Source organism: Oncorhynchus tshawytscha, linkage group LG24, assembly GCF_018296145.1.
Source record: "Oncorhynchus tshawytscha isolate Ot180627B linkage group LG24, Otsh_v2.0, whole genome shotgun sequence".
In the NCBI taxonomy this organism is placed as follows: domain Eukaryota; kingdom Metazoa; phylum Chordata; class Actinopteri; order Salmoniformes; family Salmonidae; genus Oncorhynchus; species Oncorhynchus tshawytscha.
Window position 1 is genome coordinate 3049105 of NC_056452.1, and position 21835 is coordinate 3070939.

Sequence of the window (21835 nt, forward strand, 5' to 3'; positions counted from 1 at the left end):
CTCCAACAGCCGAAGCTAAGTAGTAACATTAACATGATGCCTTCTAATTGCAGTCGCTGTACTCATAATATACAGGAGAATGATTGCCTTACGGTGAGGATAGCTGTGCTACAAGCCCAGCTTCAGACGCAATCGTTAGGCAAGGGTAATTTCAGTGTAGGAAAGGATGAAACAGCATCTGTGGCACCAGTAAGTACAGATAGTAACGTTAGTATAAATCCCCTCACACGGTCCCTGCAGCCGGACAAATTTCTCACCGTTTCTGGAAGGCAATGCTGTAGGAATGCTCAACCGGTGTCGCTCATTCAGCCGACAAAAACTTTCAACCGGTTTTTTCAACCGGTTTTCCCCATTAAGCAGCCAGTCGAGTCGGAGTCAGAGGCCGAGCCTTCTCTTGTCTCTACTCCTCCCGTTACGGGGTCTGAGACGCCGAAGCTTCCCACCATTAGCTCTGACAAATTGAAAACTCTAGTCATTGGCGACTCCATTACCCACAGTATTAGACTTAAAACGAATCATCCAGCGATCATACACTGTTTACCAGGGGGCAGGGCTACCGACATTAAGGCTAATCTGAAGATGGTGCTGGCTAAAGCTAAAACTGGCGAGTGTAGAGAGTATAGAGATATTGTTATCCAAGTCGGCACCAACAATGTTAGGATGAAACAGTCAGAGATCACCAAGCGCAACATAGCTTCGGCGTGTAAATCAGCTAGAAAGATGTGTCGGCATCGAGTAATTGTCTCTGGCCCCCTCCCAGTTAGGGGGAGTGATGAGCTCTACAGCAGAGTCTCACAACTCAATCGCTGGTTGAAAACTGTTTTCTGCCCCTCCCAAAAGATAGAATTTGTAGATAATTGGCCCTCTTTCTGGGACTCACCCACAAACAGGACCAAGCCTGACCTGATGAGGAGTGACGGACTCCATCCTAGCTGGAGGGGTGCTCTCATCTTATCTACCAACATAGACAGGGCTCTAACTCCTCTAGCTCCACAATGAAATAGGGTGCAGGCCAGGCAGCAGGCTGTTTAGTGGAGTCTGCCACTAGCACGGTCAGTGTAGTCAGCTCATCTATCCCCATTGAGACCGTGTCTGTGCCTCGACTTAGGTTGGGCAAAACTAAACATGGCGGTGTTCGCCTTAGCAATCTCACTAGGATAAAGACCTCCTCCATTCCTGTCATTATTGAAAGAGATCATGATACCTCACATCTCAAAATAGGGGTACTTAATGTTAGATCCCTTACTTCAAAGGCAATTATAGTCAATGAACTGATCATAATCTTGATGTGATTGGCCTGACTGAAACATGGCTTAAGCCTGATGAATTTACTGTGTTAAATGAGGCCTCACCTCCTGGCTACACAGGTGACCATATCCCCCGTGCATCCCGCAAAGGTGGAAGTGTTGCTAACATTTCCAATAGCAAATTTCAATTTACAAAAAAAAAAGACGTATTCGTCTTTCGAGCCTCTAGTCATGAAATCTATGCAGCCTACTCAATCACTTTTTATAGCTACTGTTTACAGGCCTCCTGGGCCATATACAGCGTTCCTCATTGAGTTCCCTGAATTCCTATCGGACCTTGTAGTCATAGCAGATAATATTCTAATCTTTGGTGACTTTAATATTCACATGGAAAAGTCCACAGACCCACTCCAAAAGGCTTTCGGAGCCATCATCGACTCAGTGGGTTTTCTCCAACATGTCTCTGGACCCACTCACTGTCACATTCATACTCTGGACCTAGTTTTGTCCCATGGAATAAATGTTGTGGATCTTAATGTTTTTCCTCATAATCCTGGACTATCAGACCACCATTTTATTACGTTTGCAATTGCAACAAATAATCTGCTCAGACCCCAACCAAGGAACATCAAAAGTCGTGCTATAAATTCACAGACAACACAAAGATTCCTTGATGTCCTTCCAGATTCCCTCTGTCTACGCAAGGACGCCAGAGGACAAAAAATCAGTTAACCACCTAACTGAGGAACTCAATTTAACCTTGCGCAATACCCTAGATGCAGTTACACCCCTAAAAACATTTCTCATAAGAAACTAGCTCACTGGTACACAGAAAATACCCGAGCTCTGAAGCAAGCTTCTAGACAATTGGAACGGAAATGGCGCCACACCAAACTGGAAGTCTTCCGACTAGCTTGGAAAGACAGTACCGTGCAGTACCGAAGAGCCCTTAATGCTGCTTAATTAATTGAGGAAAATAAGAACAATCCGAAATTCCTTTTTGATACTGTCGCAAAGCTAACTAAAAAGCAGCATTCCCCAAGAGAGGATGGCTTTCACTTCAGCAGTGATAAATTCATGAACTTCTTTGAGGAAAAGATCATGATTATTAGAAAGCAAATTACGGACTCCTCTTTAAATCTGCGTATTCCTTCAAAGCTCAGTTGTCCGGAGTCTGCACAACTCTGCCAGGACCTAGGATCAAGAGAGACGCTCAAGTGTTTTAGTACTATATCTCTTGACACAATGATGAAAATAATCATGGCCTCTAAACCTTCAAGCTGCATACTGGACCCTATTCCAACTAAACTACTGAAAGAGCTGCTTCCTGTGCTTGGCCCTCCTATGTTGAACATAATAAACGGCTCTCTATCCACCGGATGTGTACCAAACTCGCTAAAAGTGGCAGTAATAAAGCCTCTCTTGAAAAAGCCAAACCTTGACCCAGAAAATTTAAAAAACTATCGGCCTATATCGAATCTTCCATTCCTCTCAAAAATTTTAGAAAAGGCTGTTTTGCAGCAACTCACTGCCTTCCTGAAGACAAACAATGTATACGAAATGCTTCAGTCTGGTTTTAGACCCCATCATAGCACTGAGACTGCACTTGTGAAGGTGGTAAATGACCTTTTAATGGCATCAGACCGAGGCTCTGCATCTGTCCTCGTGCTCTTAGACCTTAGTGCTGCTTTTGATACCATCGATCACCACATTCTTTTGGAGAGATTGGAAACCTAAATTGGTCTACACGGACAAGTTCTGGCCTGGTTTAGATCTTATCTGTAGGAAAGATATCAGTTTGTCTCTGTGAATGGTTTGTCCTCTGACAAATCAACTGTAAATTTCGGTGTTCCTCAAGGTTCCGTTTTAGGACCACTATTGTTTTCACTATATATTTTACCTCTTGGGGATGTCATTTGAAAACATAATGTTAACTTTCACTGCTATGCGGATGACACACAGCTGTACATTTCAAAAATTAATCCATGCTTTTGTCACTTCTAGGTTAGACTACTGCAATGCTCTACTTTCCGGCTACCTGGATAAAGCACTAAATAAACTTCTGTTTGTGCTAAATACGGCTGCTAGAATCCTGACTAGAACCAAAAATTTGATCAAATTACTCCAGTGCTAGCCTGCCTAAACTGGCTTCCTGTCAAGGCAAGGGCTGATTTCAAGGTTTTACTGCTAACCTACAAAGCATTACATGGGCTTACTCCTAACTATCTCTCTGATTTGGTCCTGCCGTACATACCTACACGTACGCTACGGTCACAAGACGCAGGCCTCCTAATTGTCCCTATAATTTCTAAGCAAACAGCTGGAGGCAGGGCTTTCTCCTATAGAGCTCCATTTTTATGGAATGGTCTGCCTACCCATGTAAGAGACGCAAACTCGGTCTCAACCTTTTAAGTCTCTACTGAAGACTCATCTCTTCAGTGGGTCATATGATTGAGTGTAGTCTGGCCCAGGAGTGGGAAGGTGAACGGATAGGCTCTGGAGCAATGAACTGCCCTTGCTGTCTCTGCCTGGCCGGTTCCCCTCTTTCCACTGGGATTCTCTGCCTCTAACCCTATTACAGTGGCTGAGTCACTGGCTTAATGGGGCTCTTTCATACTGTCCCTAGGAGGGGTGCGTCACTTGAGTGGGTTGAGTCACTGATGTGATCTTCCTGTCTGGGTGAACATGCCAGTTATAGCTAGCTAATAAAGAGCTACTTTAAGAAATATCCTGTAGTACTGCATTTTATTATGTTGTACAAAGTGTGCAAAACAAGACACTCTGGAACATTTTCTTCCATGTAGGGACTTCAGTTCGCCAGAATGTTCACTGCATTGCAAGGTGTTATGGAATAGCCTCTCCGGCGAAGGGAACAAAAAAGTACAAATATGTATAACTCATAGACTGCAAAAAATAGGGGTAACTGCATATGTGGAGTGTGTCTGAAAGTCAACAGAAGTGGGAGGATCAACAGCGATAGGCGTTACACCAGCACTATGTAATTGGTTTGACGGTTTTGATTGTGCGTGTTGTTTTTAGTTTCTTAACGCGTTTTCATTGGTCAGTTCCTGACCGTGTGATACAAGACTAGGTTGAGTAAAAACTCACTATTCTTACACGGAACCCAAACCGGCTGCGGCGCCATCGTGCAAAAATGTATTTTGTCCCTGAAACCAGGGACCCTCTGCACACATAGACAACTGACACCCACAAAGCATTACCCATCGCTCCACAAAAGCCGTGGCAGCCCAGGCAGAGCAAGGGGAACAACTGCTTCAGGTCTTAGAGCGAGTGACATCACCGATTGAAAAACTATTAGCGCGCACCACCGCTAACTAGCTAGCCATTTCACATCGGTTACACTCACCCCCTTTTGACGTCCTCCTTTTCCACAGAAACCAGTGATCCTGGTCACGGCACCAATTTAACAGTTTAACTTTAGTCTGTCCCCTCGCCCCAACCAGGGCTTGAACCAGGGACCCTCTGCACACATCGACAACTGATACCCACGAAGCATCGTTACCCATCACTTCACAAAAGCCGCAGCCCTTGAAGAGCAAGGGGAACAACTACAGTGGGGCAAAAAGTATTTAGTCAGCCACCAATTGTGCAAGTTCTCCCACTTATCATCATCATCAAATTTATTTATATAGCATTTCGTACATCAGCTGATATCTCAAAGTACTGTACAGAAACCCAGCCTAAAACCCCAAACAGCAAGCAATGCAGGTGTAGAAGCACGGTGGCTAGGAAAAACTCCCTAGAAAGGCCAAAACCTAGGAAGAAACCTAGAGAGGAACCAGGCTATGTGGGGTGGCCAGTCCTCTTCTGGCTGTGCCGGGTGGAGATTATAACAGAACATGGCCAAGATGTTCAAATGTTCATAAATGACCAGCATGGTCCAATAATAATAAGGCAGAACAGTTGAAACTGGAGCAGCAGCACGGCCAGATGGACTGGGGACAGCAAGGAGTCATCATGTCAGTTAGTCCTGAGGCATGGTCCTCCGAGAGAGAGAAAGAAAGAGAGAAAGAGAGAATTAGAGAGAGCACACTTAAATTCACACAGGACACCGAATAGGACAGGAGAAGTACTCCAGATATAACAAACTGACCCTAGCCCCCGACACATAAACTACCGCAGCATAAATACTGGAGGCTGAGACAGGAGGGGTCAGGAGACACTGTGACCCCATCCGAGGACACCCCCCGGACAGGGCCAAACAGGAAGGATATAACCCCACCCACTTTGCCAAAGCACAGCCCCCACACCACTAGAGGGATATCTTCAACCACCAACTTACCATCCTGAGACAAGGCCAAGTATAGCCCACAAAGATCTCCGCCACGGCACAACCAAAGGGGGGCGCCAACCCAGACAGGAAGATCACATCAGTACTCAACCCACTCAGGTGACGCACCCTCCCAGGGACGGTATGAAAGAGCCCCAGTAAGCCAGTGACTCAGCCCCTGTAATAGGGTTAGAGGCAGAGAATCCCAGTGGAAAGAGGGGAACCGGCCAGGCAGAAGTAAAGACTTAAAGGTTGAGACAGAGTTTGCGTCTCTTACATGGGTAGGCAGACCGTTCCATAAAAATGGAGCTCTATAGGAGAAAGCCCTGCCTCCAGCTGTTTGCTTAGAAATTCTAGGGACAATTAGGAGGCCTGCGTCTTGTGACCGTAGCATACGTGTAGGTATGTACGGCAGGACAAAATCAGAGAGATAGGTAGGAGCAAGCCCATGTAATGCTTTGTAGGTTAGCAGTAGAACCTTGAAATCAGCCCTTGCCTTGACAGGATGCCAGTGTAGGGAGGCTAGCACTGGAGTAATATGATCAAATTTGGGGGTTCTAGCAGCCGTATTTAGCACTAACTTAAGTTTATTTAGTACTTTATCCGGGTAGCCGGAAAGTAGAGCATTGCATTTTATTTCAGCTCATGAAACATGGGACCAACACTTTACATGTTGCATTTATGTTTTTGTTCAGTGTATATTCCTGTTTGATATGCATGAATATACAATAATTAAATAGGACATGTTCGCCTTTATAATATGCCAGTGTCTGTTTTGTATCCAATGCATTTAGCTTACATTAGGATGAAGTATTCTTCTAATCTACTTGTATTGCATAATTTTGTCTATCAATATTAGGTATCAATGCATAAGGTGAATAGAAAACCAAGCTATCTTGAACATCAGTGTAATTTAATAATATGCATGGGTGTTATAGTTGTCTGAATTTATCACAATGCAAGCCTGCTCATTGGAAATGAAACACTAGCAGTCCTTTTGCAATGCAATATTAGCTTCACATTGAAACACCACTATTTTGGCTATTTATCATTCTTCAGCAGTAAGCAAAATTATTTCGTATTTTCATTATTTGTTTTTGCTTCAGCCTCTGTACAATGCATGAAAGCTTACCTGTCATGCGTCCACAATGATGAAGCAGCAGACAAGCAATTTGCGAGAGGACCCCACATAAAATTATTCTGTCGGTGTCAGCTTAATTCACTAACAGGTACTGAGAAAATCAATTCTGATCAATTCTGTTACTTATTTACTTGTTTATTATTCGTGTTAAATATTCACATTTTGGGATAGTTGTTCACTGAATTGCTAGCACTAGTTAATCATGCTGCTACATTGAGTACAATGACGTAGCTAGCAAGCATAAAAGCTAGCTTTGTTGATTTCGGCTACGTGATGATGCAGTTTCCTGTTTAGGTGAGAAGGGTGCAATTGCGGCCTGCAATTCGGGGAGTTCCTGCATGTGGGCATTCCTGCATCTGCAGAAAGCCCTTTTTATACTACTGTTGGTACATTTTTAAGCTAGTACAGGCGGGAGACGGGATCGCCCCAGTACAGTAGGTGGCGTTAATGCACAATAACGTTGGATGCCAGCCGCCGATAAACCTCACAGAAGGGGAGGAGGCGGCAATGGTAGCTAGCTATATACATATATACACACACTGAGTGTACAAAATATGAAGAACATATTCCTAATATTGAGTTGCAGATGGTGCAGTTGCCATACCAGGTGGTGATGCAGCCTGACAGGATGCTCTCAATGGTGTATCTGTAGAACTTTGTGAGGGTCTTAGGTAGAGCTGTTACCGTGGCCATATTACTGTCACACCAGCGGTCACGACTCATGATGGCAGTCAAATTCCACATGAACGTTTAGTCATGGTAATTAGGCATCTCCAAGCTCTGATGCTGCTGCTGGTCATTAGCAGCCAACCAAACTTGCTAACTCACTGGTACTCATCACTCCATTGTCCCTCTAATCACTCTGACATCAATGCAAATGTAATCAAAAATCTAGTCAAACACTTCATTAGAGCCCATGAGCTCATGTTGTGCAACATTTCTATAGGCTATGCAATTGCGTGAGAAAACAGAGACGATGGCCTCTATTAAATAGAGGAGGATCCCATCAGCTTTCTATAGGCTAGGCCTACTATATTTATTTCTCAACTTTCCTAATATTAAGCACATTGCTGATCTTTACAACAGGAGCCTACCTGACAGACATGAAAATGAACCACGGGAAAAGCACCGTCCATTCGCTATTTAAGTGCATAGATGACATATTTTTTTCCCGCTGCCCCTGTTTAGAGACAGGTACATGATAATGGTCCATTCTAAATCGAAACAAATTTCACACATATTATTTATTATATGTAAAGACAAGATTAAATCAAGAATAGTGTGATGTGTGACAATATTAGCCTATCACTTGTGAATTATTGTCACATTCTGACCTTTATTTCCTTTGTTTTGTCATTATTTAGTATGGTCAGGGCGTGAGTTGGGGTGGGCAGTCTATGTTTGTTTTTCTATGATTTGGGTATTTCTATGTTTTGGCCTAGTATGGTTCTCAATCAGAGGCAGGTGTCATTAGTTGTTTCTGATTGAGAATCATACTTAGGTAGCCTGGGTGTCACTGTGTGTTTGTGGGTGATTGTTCTTGTCTCTGTGTTTGCACCAGATAGGACTGTTTTGGTTTTCACACGTTTCTTGTTTTTGTAGTCAGTTGTTCATGTGCACATTTACATATTAAAAGAACCATGGACACTTACCACGCTGCATATTGGTCCTCCGATCCATCTCGCCTCTCCTCTTCAGATGAAGAGGAGGATGACCGTGACAATTATATATTATCACTTCTGAATAATGCCCAGTTTAAGGAAATGAATAGCCCATGCTTTTTTTGTGACTTTTTCAAATCATAGACACACACCTCATGTAGCCTAGCGCATAGGCCAACATGTTTTGATAAGGTTTATATCACAACTAAAGTGGCCAAAGAAATTATTGTAATGAAGCAATATAATCCGGTGTAGAGCCTAATTTATCGTCTCTTAACCAACCATGCAATTTTGTTTGTTTTTTCGTGACAAACTGAAAACATGTATATCCTACCAACAGGACATTAAAAACTGTAATATCTTATGTTTCACCGAGTCGTGGCTGAACGATAACATGAAGAACATACAGCTGGCGGGTTATACACTATCAGTAAGACAGCTGCCTCTGGTAAGACACGGGGTGGGGGCCTATGCATATTTGTAAACAATAGCTGGTGCACGATATCTAAGGAAGTCTCAAGGTTTTGCTCGCCTGAGTTAGACTATCTCATGAGAAGCTGTAGACCACACTATCTACCTAGAGAGTTTTCATATGTATTTTTTGTAGCTGTCTACATACCACCACAGACCGAGGCTGGCACTAAAATCGCACTCAATGAGCTGTATTCCGCCATAAGCAAACAGGAAAATGCTCATCCAGAGGTGGCGCTCCTAGTGGCTGGGGAGTTTAAAGCAGGGAAACTGAAATCAGTTTTACCTAATGTCTATCAGCATGTTAAATGTGCAACCAGAGGGAGAAAATTGTTCTAGACTACCTTTCCTTCCACACACTGAGATGCTTACAAAGCTCTCCCTCGCTCTCCATTTAGCAAATATGACCATAACTCTATCCTCCTGATTCCTGCTTACAAGCAAAAATTAAAGCAGGAAGCACCAGTGACTCGGTCTATAAAAAAGTGGTCAGTAGAAGCAGATGCTAAACTACAGGACTGTTTTGCTAGCACAGACTAGAACATATTCCGTGATTCTTCCGGTGGCATTGAGGAGTACACCACATCAGTCACTGGCTTTATCAATAAGTGCATCGAGGATGTCGTCCCCACAGTGACTGTACATACAAACCCCAACCAGAAGCCATGGATTACAGGCAACATTTGCACTGAGCTAGAGGGTAGAGCTGCCGCTTACAAGGAGTGGGACTCTAACCCGGAAGCTTATAAGAAATCCCGCTATGCCCTCCGATGAACCATCAAACAGACAAAGCATAAATATGGAATCGTACTACACCGGCTCCAAAGCTCGTTGGATGTGTCAGGGCTTGCAAACTATTACAGACTAAAAAAGGGAAGCACAGCCGAGAGCTACCCAGACGAGCTAAATAACTTCTAAGCTCGCTTCGAGGCAAGTAACACTGAAACATGCATGAGAGCATCAGCTGTTCTGGACGACTGCGTGATCACGCTCTCCGCAGCATATGTGTGTAAGACCTTTAAACAGGCCAACATTCACAAGGCCGCTGGGCCAGACAGATTACCAGGACTTGTACTCCGAGCATGCGCTAACCTACTGGCATGTGTCTTCACTGACATTTTCAACATCTCCCTGTCGGAGTCTGTAATAGCAACATGTTTCAAGCAGACCACCATAGTCCCTGTGCCCAAGAACACTAAGGTAACCTGCCTAAATGACTACCGACCAGTAGCACCTACATCTGTAGCCATGAAATGCTTTGAAAGGCTGGTCATGGCTGACATCAACACCATTATGCCAGAAACCCTAGACCCATTCCAATTTGCGTACCGCACCAACAGATCCACAGATGATGCAATCACTATTGCTCTCCAGACTGCCCTTTCCCACCTGGACAAAAGGAACACTTATGTAAAAATGCTATTCATTGACTAAAGCTCAGCGTTCAACACCATAGTGCCCTCTAAGCTCATCACTAAGCTAAGGACCCTGGGACTAAACACCTCCCTCTGCAACTGGATCCTGGACTTCCTGACGGGCCACCCCCAGGTGGTAAGGGTAGGTAACAACACATCCGCCACGCTGATCCTCAACACAAGGGCCCCTCAGGGGTGCGTGCGCAATCCCCTCCTGTACTCCCTGTTCACTCATTACTGCACAGCCAGACATGACTCCAACACCATCATTAAGTTCACTGATGACACAACAGTGATCACCGAAACAAGGAGATCAGAGACCTGACCATGTGGTGCAAGGACAACAACCTCTCCCTCATTGTGATCAAGACAAATGAGATCATTGTGGACTACAGAAAAAGGAGGACCGAGCACCCCCCATTCTCATTGACGGGGCTGTAGTGGAGCAGGTTGAGAGCTTCAAGTTCCTTGGCGTCATCAACAAACTAACATGGTCCAAGCACATCAAGACAGTCGTGAAGAGGGCACGACAAAACCTATTCCCCCTCAGGAGACTAAAAAGATTTGGCATGGGTCCTCAGATCCTCAAAAGGTTTTACAGCTGCACCATCAAGAGCAGCCGACGGGTTGCATCACTGCCTGGTATGGCTACTGCCCGGCCTTCTACCGCAAGGCACTAGAGAGGGTAGTGCGTATGGCTGTTAGGGTTGCGTCAATTCAAATCTGGTATCAGGATAAGTATGACACTGAGTCACCGATTGTATGCTATGTATTTTTTATTAGCTAAGCAATAAGTGGTAAATGCAATTTTCGAATATACGGGCTCTCTGTCCCACCTCGCAGGGCAAACAGAGAACTGACTTGTTCCTGACAAAGATATTATAATATACTCTTGACAGAAGTAGTTCCTGCTTCCGAGCCGGCCTGTCAGAGTAGAGACTGGGCATGGTTTAGACTCACCCAGCCTATCGTTGATTGTTGGCGCAGAGCTGGTCCCAGCCCCTGGGCGCTCCAGCGGTCAGTCGTTGTAGTTGTGTAGAATATACAGTTATTAGGCACCTGGCTCCTGTTAGCTAACAAAAGACTGTTTGTTCTCGCAACACTACGTTCTGAATGTGCCCCCCCCACTCATTGCACAGTTCCTGTCTTCATGTTATTCTGTATTTTTCCATCACGAGAAAGGCCCATGGCCCTGAAACTGTTAACAATGTCTCAAGTCAGCTATGTTGCATAACACATATACCCACACAAGCCAACAGCAAATAATATTCCATCACATATGATATGGTAAGGGCTATAGTGTATAACACAGAACCTCACATGGCTCAGTACATCACCGGGGCCAAGCTTCCTGCCATCCAGGACCTCTATACTAGGCATTGTCAGAGGAAGGCCCTAAAAATTGTCAAAGACTTCAGCCACCCTAGACATAGACTGTTCTCTCTGCAACCGCACGGCAAGCAGTACCGGAGCGCCAAGACTAGGTCCAAGAGGCTTCTAAACAGCTTCTGCCCCCAAGCCATAAGACTCCTGAACAGCTAATCAAATGGCTACCCAGACAATATGCATTGCCCCCCCCCACCCTCCGCTGCTGCTACTCTCTGTTATTATCTATGCATTACCACTTTAATAACTCTACCTACATGAACATAATTACCTCAACACCAATGCCCCCGCACATTGACACATTGACTCTGTACCTGTACCTGTACCCCCCTGTATATAGCACTGCTATTGTTATTTACTGCTTCTCTTTAATTATTCGTTATTCTTATCTCATACTTTTTTTAGGGATTTTCTTAAAACTGCATTGTTGGTTAAGGGCTTGTAAGTAAGCATTTCACTCTAAGGTTATATTTGGCGGATGTGACAAATCAAATTTGATTTGATACATACACAGCGTGTGAGTTTCAAGTTTGGGGAAGATCATTTTCACCTTAAAAATGCACCTTTATAATAAAAGCATTACATACATAATCACATTTGTGGTCACTTTTGAGAATGGTGTTTTGCTGCTAATGGAACATTTGCGCTTATATTCTACTGCTGTGTGCACATTGCTCCACTTATATGTGAAGAAATAGCCTAATAGCCCAGCTAACAAAATTACGTTCCAGGACGTGACCACAAAGTTATTTTATTCCCCACATAAGTCATAATAATGTTATTGTGAAATGTGCCTTCTACGTACAGTGCCTTGCGAAAGTATTCGGCCCCCTTGAACTTTGCGACCTTTTGCCACCTTTCAGGCTTGAAACATAAAGATATAAAACTGTATTTTTTTGTGAAGAATCAACAACAAGTGGGACACAATCATGAAGTGGAACGACATTTATTGGATATTTCAACCTTTTTTAACAAATCAAAAACGGAAAAATTGGGCGTGCAAAATTATTCAGCCCCCTTAAGTTAATACATTGTAGCGCCACCTTTTGCTGCGATTACAGCTGTAAGTCGCTTGGGGTATGTCTCTATCAGTTTTGCACATCGAGAGACTGAAATTCTTTCCCATTCCTCCTTGCAAAACAGCTCGAGCTCAGTGAGGTTGGATGGAGAGCATTTGTGAACAGCAGTTTTCAGTTCTTTCCACAGATTCTCGATTGGATTCAGGTCTGGACTTTGACTTGGCCATTCTAACACTTGGATATGTTTATTTTTGAACCATTCCATTGTAGATTTTGCTTTATGTTTTGGATCATTGTCTTGTTGGAAGACAAATCTCCGTCCCAGTCTCAGGTCTTTTGCAGACTCCATCAGGTTTTCTTCCAGAATGGTCCTGTATTTGGCTCCATCCATCTTCCCATCAATTTTAACCATATTCCCTGTCCCTGCTGAAGAAAAGCAGGCCCAAACCATGATGCTGCCACCACCATGTTTGACAGTGGGGATGGTGTGTTCAGGGTGATGAGCTGTGTTGCTTTTACGCCAAACATAACGTTTTGCAGTGTTGCCAAAAAGTTCAATTTTGGTTTCATCTGACCAGAGCACCTTCTTCCACATGTTTGATGTGTCTCCCATGTTTGATGTGTCTCTCCTTGTGGCAAACTTTAAACAACACTTTTTATGGATATCTTTAAGAAATGGCTTTCTTCTTGCCACTCTTCCATAAAGGCCAGATTTGTGCAATATACGACTGATTGTTGTCCTATGGACAGAGTCTCCCACCTCAGCTGTAGATCTCTGCAGTTCATCCAGAGTGATCATGGGCCTCTTGGCTGCATCTCTGATCAGTCTTCTCCTTGTATGAGCTGAAAGTTTAGAGGGACGGCCAGGTCTTGGTAGATTTGCAGTGGTCTGATACTCCTTCCATTTCAATATTATCGCTTGCACAGTGCTCCTTGGGATGTTTAAAGCTTGGGAAATCTTTTTGTATCCAAATCCGGCTTTAAACTTCTTCACAACAGGATCTCGGACCTGCCTGGTGTGTTCCTTGTTCTTCATGATGCTCTCTGCGCTTTTAACGGACCTCTGAGACTATCACAGTGCAGGTGCATTTATACGGAGACTTGATTACACACAGGTGGATTGTATTTATCATCATTAGTCATTTAGGTCAACATTGGATCATTCAGAGATCCTCACTGAACTTCTGGAGAGAGTTTGCTGCACTGAAAGTAAAGGGGCTGAATAATTTTGCACGACCAATTTTTCAGTTTTTGATTTGTTAAAAAAGGTTGAAATATCCAATAAATGTCGTTCCACTTCATGATTGTGTCCCACTTGTTGTTGATTCTTCACAAAAAAATACAGTTTATATCTTTATGTTTGAAGCCTGAAATGTGGCAAAAGGTCGCAAAGTTCAAGGGGGCCGAATACTTTCGCAAGGCACTGTAGCTGTGTTGTCCACTGACAAAACTTACGTCTGACTTAAGTCTTTTCAGGACGTAGAAATGAGGGGGATTTTAAACAGCTAAATAACGTTATTCAGTAACATTTATAAGAGACGTCCCTGAATTTTCCTTGAATGTGCACACTTACGTGCCTTGTTGGTACTGTAGGTACCCACTGACGAAAGTTACGTTCCAGTAGTTACCAGAAACTGTATTTTGTGGTGGCTTTCAATGTACTTTCTGACATTTAGCAACATTATGAGGTTGACCTAAAAATAATGTTTTGATATAACGTCTCCTAGATGTACCTGTGGTGTCAGTTGACACAAGTTACGTCCCAAGTCACTTCAGGACGTTGAAATGAAGGGGCCCCTGAATATCTAATGACATTATAAGACACGTCATTTAATCTACCCTGAACATATACACAGTATCCTGTCGGTAGGTGTCCACTGACGAAATATGCAAAAATCCAGAAAATAAGAAGTTCTCATATATTTTTTTAAAACTTAAACTGTATCACAATAGATTCAGAAACAAAATCACAGCAATAAGCTCACAAAATAACAAGTCAGTAAAAACATGAACACTGCACTCCAATCAAGAACTGTAAATCTGCTTTAAGCTAAAAGTGAATAACTATGTTATGTTTATTCAGGTGCTGCTGCTCCATCCTCATCCACTGTCGCTTCCTCAACCCGCTCATGGAAGTCACAACAAAACAAATTGGTCATTATTTTCAGAAAACAAAGGATCTAAATGCCGATTTAACGTCGACTCCCTACTACATTCCTTATGTACAAGCACGACAATTTAGCTATACTGACCGACTGGATTAAAGTGAAGTAAAAAATAAATATTAAAGTGCTCTTTTTAATCATACCTTTCTCTTACTCTTGAGCCGAGCTGGTGCATGTTTGACAGCGTCTGCTATTTTGTCATTTACCTCTTGGTAGGTAGCCTTGAGGTGTGCTCTCATATTTTTTATATTTTTTTATATAATAATAAATAAATAAATATATACACAATTGAAGTCAGAAGATTACATACACCTTAGCCAAATAAATCTAAACTCAGTTTCTCACAATTCCTGACTGTCAGGGTTTTCACTGCTGGTCATTCGAGTCAAGTGCAGGAGAGCAGAGAATAGGTGATCAGGCAACTTTATTAGCCAAGAGCAACAAACAGATAGGCGCAAACAGCTACAACTCAAGCCAACTGGCAAAAGTGACAATCGCAAAATACTGTCAATAATATAAGAATAAGGTTCACCAATAATTCCCCAAATAGGGTACAGGCAATGCCCAGGGTGAAAACCAGACTGGCGCGATACAACAAACACAAAACAAAACAATTGACATGGGGTGGAACAGAGGAATATATATATGCAGTGTGATTAGGGAATGTTAACCAGGTGTGCGGGGAACAAGACAAAACAAATGGAACAATGAAAAGTGGAGCGGCGATGGCTAGAAGGCCGCTGACGTCGACCTCCGAACGCCGCCCGAACAAGGAGGGGAGACGACTTCGGCGGAAGTCGTGACACTGACATTTAATCCTTGTAACAATTCCCTGTCTTAGGTCAGTTAGGATCACTACTTTATTTTAATGTCAAATGTCAGAATAATAGTAGAGAGAACGATTTATTTCAGCTTTTATTTCTTTCATCACATTCCCAGTGGGTCAGAAGTTTACATATACTCAATTAGTATTTGGTAGCATTGCCTTTAAATTGTTTAACTTGGGTCAAACGTTTTGGGTAGCCTTCCACAAGCTTCCCACAATAAGTTGGGTGAATTCTGGCCCATTCCTCCTGACAGAGCTGGTGTAACTGAGTCAGGTTTGTAGGCCTCCTTGCTTGCACACGCTTTTCCAGTTCTGCCCACAAATGTTCTATGGGATTGAGTTCAGGGCTTTGTGATGGCCACTCCAATACCTTGACTTAGTTGTCCTTGAGCCATTTTGCCACAACTTTGGAAGTATGCTTGGGGTCATTGTCCATTTGGAAGACCCATTTGCGACCAAGCTTGAACTTCCTGACTGATGTCGTGAGATGTTGCCTCAGTATAACCACATAATTTTCCTACCTCATGATGCCATCTATTTTGTGAAGTGCACCAGTCCCTCCTGCAGCAAAGCACCCTCACAACATGATGCTGCCACTCCCGTGCTTCACAGTTGGGATGGTGTTCTTTAGCTTACAAGCCTCCCCCTTTTTCCTCCAAACATAATGATGGTCATTATGGACAAACAGTTCTATTTTTGTTTCATCAGACCAGAGGACATTTCTCAAAAAAGTACGATCTTTGTCCCTGTGTGCAGTTGCAAACCGTAGTCTGGATTTTTTATGGCGGTTTTGGAGCAGTGGCATCTTATTTGCTGAGCGGCCTTTCAGGTTCTAGGACTCGTTTTACTGTGGATATAGATACTTTTGTACCTGTTTCCTAGAGCATCTTCACAAGGTCCTTTGCTGTTGTTCTGGGATTGATTTGCACTTTTCGCACCAAAGTAAGTTCATCTCTTAGGAGACAGAACGCGTCTCTGAGAGGCACTGAGTTTGAAGGTAGGCCTTGAAATACATCCACAGGTACACCTCCAATTGACTCAAATTATGTCATTTAGCCTATCAGAAGCTTCGAAAGCCATGACATCATTTTCTGGAATTTTCCAAGCTGCTTAAAGGCACAGTCAACTTTGTGTATGTAAACTTCTGACCCACTGGAATTGTGATACAGTGAATTATAAGTGAAATAATCTGTCTGTAAACAATTGTTGGACAAATTACTTGTGTCATGCGCAAAGTAGATGTCCTAATCGACTTGCCAAAACTATCATTTGTTAACAAGAAATTTGTAGAGTGGTTGAAAAACGAGTTTTAATGACTCCAACCTAAGTGTATGTAAACTTCCGACTTCAACTGTATATACATTTGCACTATTTACGCCCATCTCAGTGAACTAATCCATTGCGGAGGCCTAGACTAAAAAAGCCAATTAATGCTTGATTCTAAAATGTGGTGGGAGGCTCCATATGGAGGGTGTGACACAATTGCGGAGCCTCCAGAGGCATGCAGAGGCCAAATCCAGCTCTATACCACATCGCCAATGCGCCTCCCAAATCTTGCAACAATGCGTAGAGCTCTGTATAGCTCCGCATTGACATGATTGGTTGACGGTAGGTGGGGGCGGTACATCCTGTATACAGCTCTGCACTGCTCCGTGAAGCACAAGAAGTATGAATGCCCTGAGGCCATTCTTCTCCTGACTTCTATTGAGGCCATACCACCATAAATGCTGCATGGCCAATGCAGACTTCTGATTGACCATGCGCCCAGATGCACAATGCACATCTCTCTCCAGAATGTGCTCTCTCCCCCCAATTTGTGCACATTCATTGTTTCATAACTTTATTGAGTAAATGATTTGTGTTCGTTAGTGTATATCAATTTCCCATTACATATATCACCAGTAGTACAGTCGTGGCCAAAGGTTTTGAGAATGACACAAATATTAATTTTCACAAAGTCTGCTGCCTCAGTATGTATGATGGCAATTTGCATAATATATTCCAGAATGTTATGAAGAGTGATCAGATGAATTGCAATTAATTGCAAAGTCCCTCTTTGAGTGAAGAGTCTGAATATTTATGTAAATGTAATATTTTATTATTATTATTTTATTATAAAATCAGCAAAAAAAAAATCTAAAACCTGTTTTTGCTTTGTCATTATCGTGTGTAGATTGATGAGGGGGAAAAAACTATTGATTACATTTTAGAATAAGGCTGTAACATAACAAAATCTGGAAAAAGTTATGGGGTCTGAATCATTTCCAAAGCCATTGTAAATGTGCCCAGTTGGGGATCTGATAACATTTCTGATTTGCTTAATGCACATGTGGCACTTCTCAAAGTAATGTTTCCCTTTTGATAACCACTCAGCGTGAAAGGGAAAAATGCCATGCTCTGATCCAGTGGAAACTTCATAAAATAGGCTTATCAGTGCTAGACTTGGACTGAAATAGGTTCCGCTACTCATTTTGGGTGCTGGTACTGTTTATATTTAGGTGCAGGAGCTCCATAATACTTTTGAGCTAATATTCAATAAGAGGAACAGGAGCTCAACCAGTGGAAAATTTGAGGTACCGGTACTCAGCTCTGGTAAGCTCCTGCCCAAGTCAAGCATTGCTTTTTATCCCTTGTGCAAATAGCCTACAGCTGTGTCTGTCCGAGCTCACTGGCATGGAAACTCTGAGAGCACAGAATATTTTATGCAATGTTGCAAGTTCGCTAGAGCAAGCTAGACCCAAGTTAATAGTTTATAAGATGTTTCAAGTTCGTTGCAGACAGGCCATGTGTAGCCAATGTGATTTATAGGATATTTATTTTTATCAGGATATTTTCTACCTGCAGGCTGCAATGTTTAAATTTGTTGGCTTTATGTAGGCTATCTTTACATAGTTGGCAATAGAAGTTACTTTTTAGGGTTGTATCATTTTCATGTAGATTTGGATAAAAAATGTAGCAGGAGCAGGGAGAGAACAGTTGGGTCAGGTTAAGGTTTTTTTCTTCTGGTTATCTAGATCTCTGGCATCAAACTGTAAGCTTAAAGCATCAGACAAGCTCAAAGCATATAGTTGATTTGACTAAAACGCATAGATTGTGTCTATATATGGAAAAATACACATTTAAAAATGTAGAGTAATCGAGTGGTCGAAAGAACATACAACTTTCGGTTTACCAAGATTTTATTTAGTTGGGGCCAGCCCTATTATATTCAGATGTGTCTCCTTTCCTACCATCTTTATACATCAATGGCTGTTGTTTGCGGTATAAGAAGTGTAACAATAAACATGTCAGACAAGTTATTTCGAAAGAAATCTTCCCAGAACAGTTAAAAAATGATTATGTATCTGTAACCAAGAAAATAAGAAAAAAATATTTGTCTTTCCCTATACCACCCAAGGCCAAAGAGAACCATTTAAAAATTATAAATAATATTTATTCATCAAATTAATTTTTAAGATTGAAATTCAGTGTAGAGCGTAATGTTTGGTACACATAATCTTTAAGGTGTCTAGTATTGATATATGCATTTGAAATTACTCGACTTTGTCCGGTGTGGTCATAGAATGAGTAAACATGTTGATGGCAACAATAGTGACCGGCGAGATAACAGTGCATCTAGGTAAACACATACTCATACATAGCTCTTGTTCTTCTACTCTGTTCTTTCTTTTAGTTTTACTTTGAGTCAAGTTCTGGATATTTTGGATCTAGGTGACCGCCCAGACAAGGCGTGCAACATTACAGTTATCCCTCAAAATGAGAAAAATGCTGTCCTCCGTGATTGCGATAGCGATGGGTCAGATATGGACTATGAGGGGGAGACAGGCCATTTGCCAGCTAGGCTGTTAAATGCATATGCTGAACGTATGCAAACAGATCATGACAGGAACAACGTTATCAGTGATGATGACCTACCCCTCACCACCCCCATCCCCGTTGATAATGAAGAGCCAACGGCCTCTACTCGCCAGAGGGTCCAGTCAGAAGAGCTAAGGGCAAAGCTGCAAGTGGCCAACAATAAAGATTGAGTGTTCAAACGATCGAAGAGGCCTGCCACCGCTGTGATTCCAAAACACATAGTATACAGCCCAAATGCTGCAGAATGTGTAAAACAAAGCTGCCCTCAACCCAATGGATGTTTTCCTACTAATGTATCCATCCACCCTAAGAGAGATCACCATTGAAATGTCCAATCTCTACTCCACCCAGACCAAGGACAAGCAACTGAGTATGGATGAGCTCCTTACATTCTATGGGATCCTTGTCACATCTGGGTACAGCTTAGTTCCAAGATGACACATGTACTGGTCACTTGACAGTGATGTACATAATGAAAGCATTTCAGATGCAATGCAGATAAATCACTTTGATTAAATAAAGGCCTCAGTTTGTGTGGTTGACAACACAAAGATCACTGACGACCAATTTTTTAAGGTTAGCCATCTTCTCCGAGCTCAATCAGTCATACAAAGTCATGCCATTTCAGGAACGGCTGTCAGTGGATGAGCATGATCCTATACTATGGCTGACATGGATGTAAGCAATTCATTTGAACTAAACCATTCCGTTTTGGTTACAAGCTATGGAGCCTTGCCTCACCCAGTGGTTACATGTATCACATGTAGCCATATGGTGGATCCCACACACTCCTCCCTGAGACTGGGCTGGGTCAGGGATCCAGTGTTGTTCTCGGTCTTGCAGAGCAAACTCAGGCACCTCAAGGTTGCAAGTTCCTTCATGACAACTTCTTCACTTCGCTTGTACTCCTCGATGAAATGACAAAAAGAGGATATGGGAGCTCTGGATCGATGAGGCAAAATTGTCTGTTTGATGTCCCATTCAAACCACAGAAGGACTTCATGAAGTTACCCCGGGGAACCTGAGGTTCTAACCCGAGGAGACAAGTTGCTGGTCCGTTGGAAAGACAATAACATTGTCACAGTTGTCACAAAACGGCTCAAAGTTTGTAACAAAAGGGAGACAACGTGGAGACAAGGAATAACAAAATATATTTATTAAATAAAGCAAACTAAATACAATTAACAATGTTGTGTGTAATCAGTAGTGTAAGTAAGTGTTTTGCATAAATGTGATAATGCGGGGTGTTGAAAGGTGCCTTAGCAAACAAACAAGGCCACATAAACACCACAACAAAATCTATAAAGGTGTCTGCATGGAGAGAGTCTCCTCCATGAATGGGGAAGTGGTGTATTTATCCTGGGACACACCCAGGCCCAGGTGTGTCCCATGTCGCTGATGACCCTCCCAGCTCCGCCCACCGGCATCCTAATAAGGAATACAAGAGCAAAAAGAAAGAATACGGCAGACAGAGTGGGAGGATCGTCACACAGTGGCAACAAACATGGAGGAGAAATACAGTGAGACCTCTGTCAAGAGATGGAACAAGGAGCGACGTGCCTTGTGACAAAGTCCCACAACCAAAATGCATTAACTGATACAATGAGCACATGGGTGGTGTTGACCTTAATGAACGACCTATAGGTTTCAAGATACCATATCTCCATCAGGTCTAAGAAGTGGTGGTGGCCCATCTTTGCATGGTCTCTCAACAGTGCACTCGTAAACAGCCATTTATTTTAAAGAGACATTATGGGAGAAATCATTGACCTGCTCACGTTCTCACGGATAGCGGCACAGTCTCTTATGCAAAAGTTTGGCCCGAAACCACTGAGTCACGGAAGGAGATCTCTACTGGCTGCTAGTGTTGAAGATCAGGCAAGATATGACAAAGCTTCTCACTGGCAAATCAACACGATGCACCGGTTCCAGAGATGTGACAAATGGTGACAAACGCACTACCTATGCATGTCAGAAATGCAAAGCGCCACTGCACATTGAGTGCTTCAAGATATACCACGGACAGTGGAAAAGAAGATAAGAGTGAATGAAAAAGCCAATAAAAGAAGAATGGAAAAGTCAAAGGGTGAGGATAAGCAGTACAACGGACTGTCAAAGTCAACAACAACAAAAAATCAGAATGACTGAAATGTTTTTGGAAAAAAAGGTCAATTGATTCAAGACGTACTGTATGACAGTAGGTCTGAATGATCGTAGTTCAAAATAGTGATACACAAACTAATCATGCACTTGGTTCTGAAGCCTACCTCTGATATATTATTTTATTTTGTTCAGTGTAGGCCTCTACTTGAATGCATATTCTACAGGCTACCTCGATCCTAAATGTTACCTGTA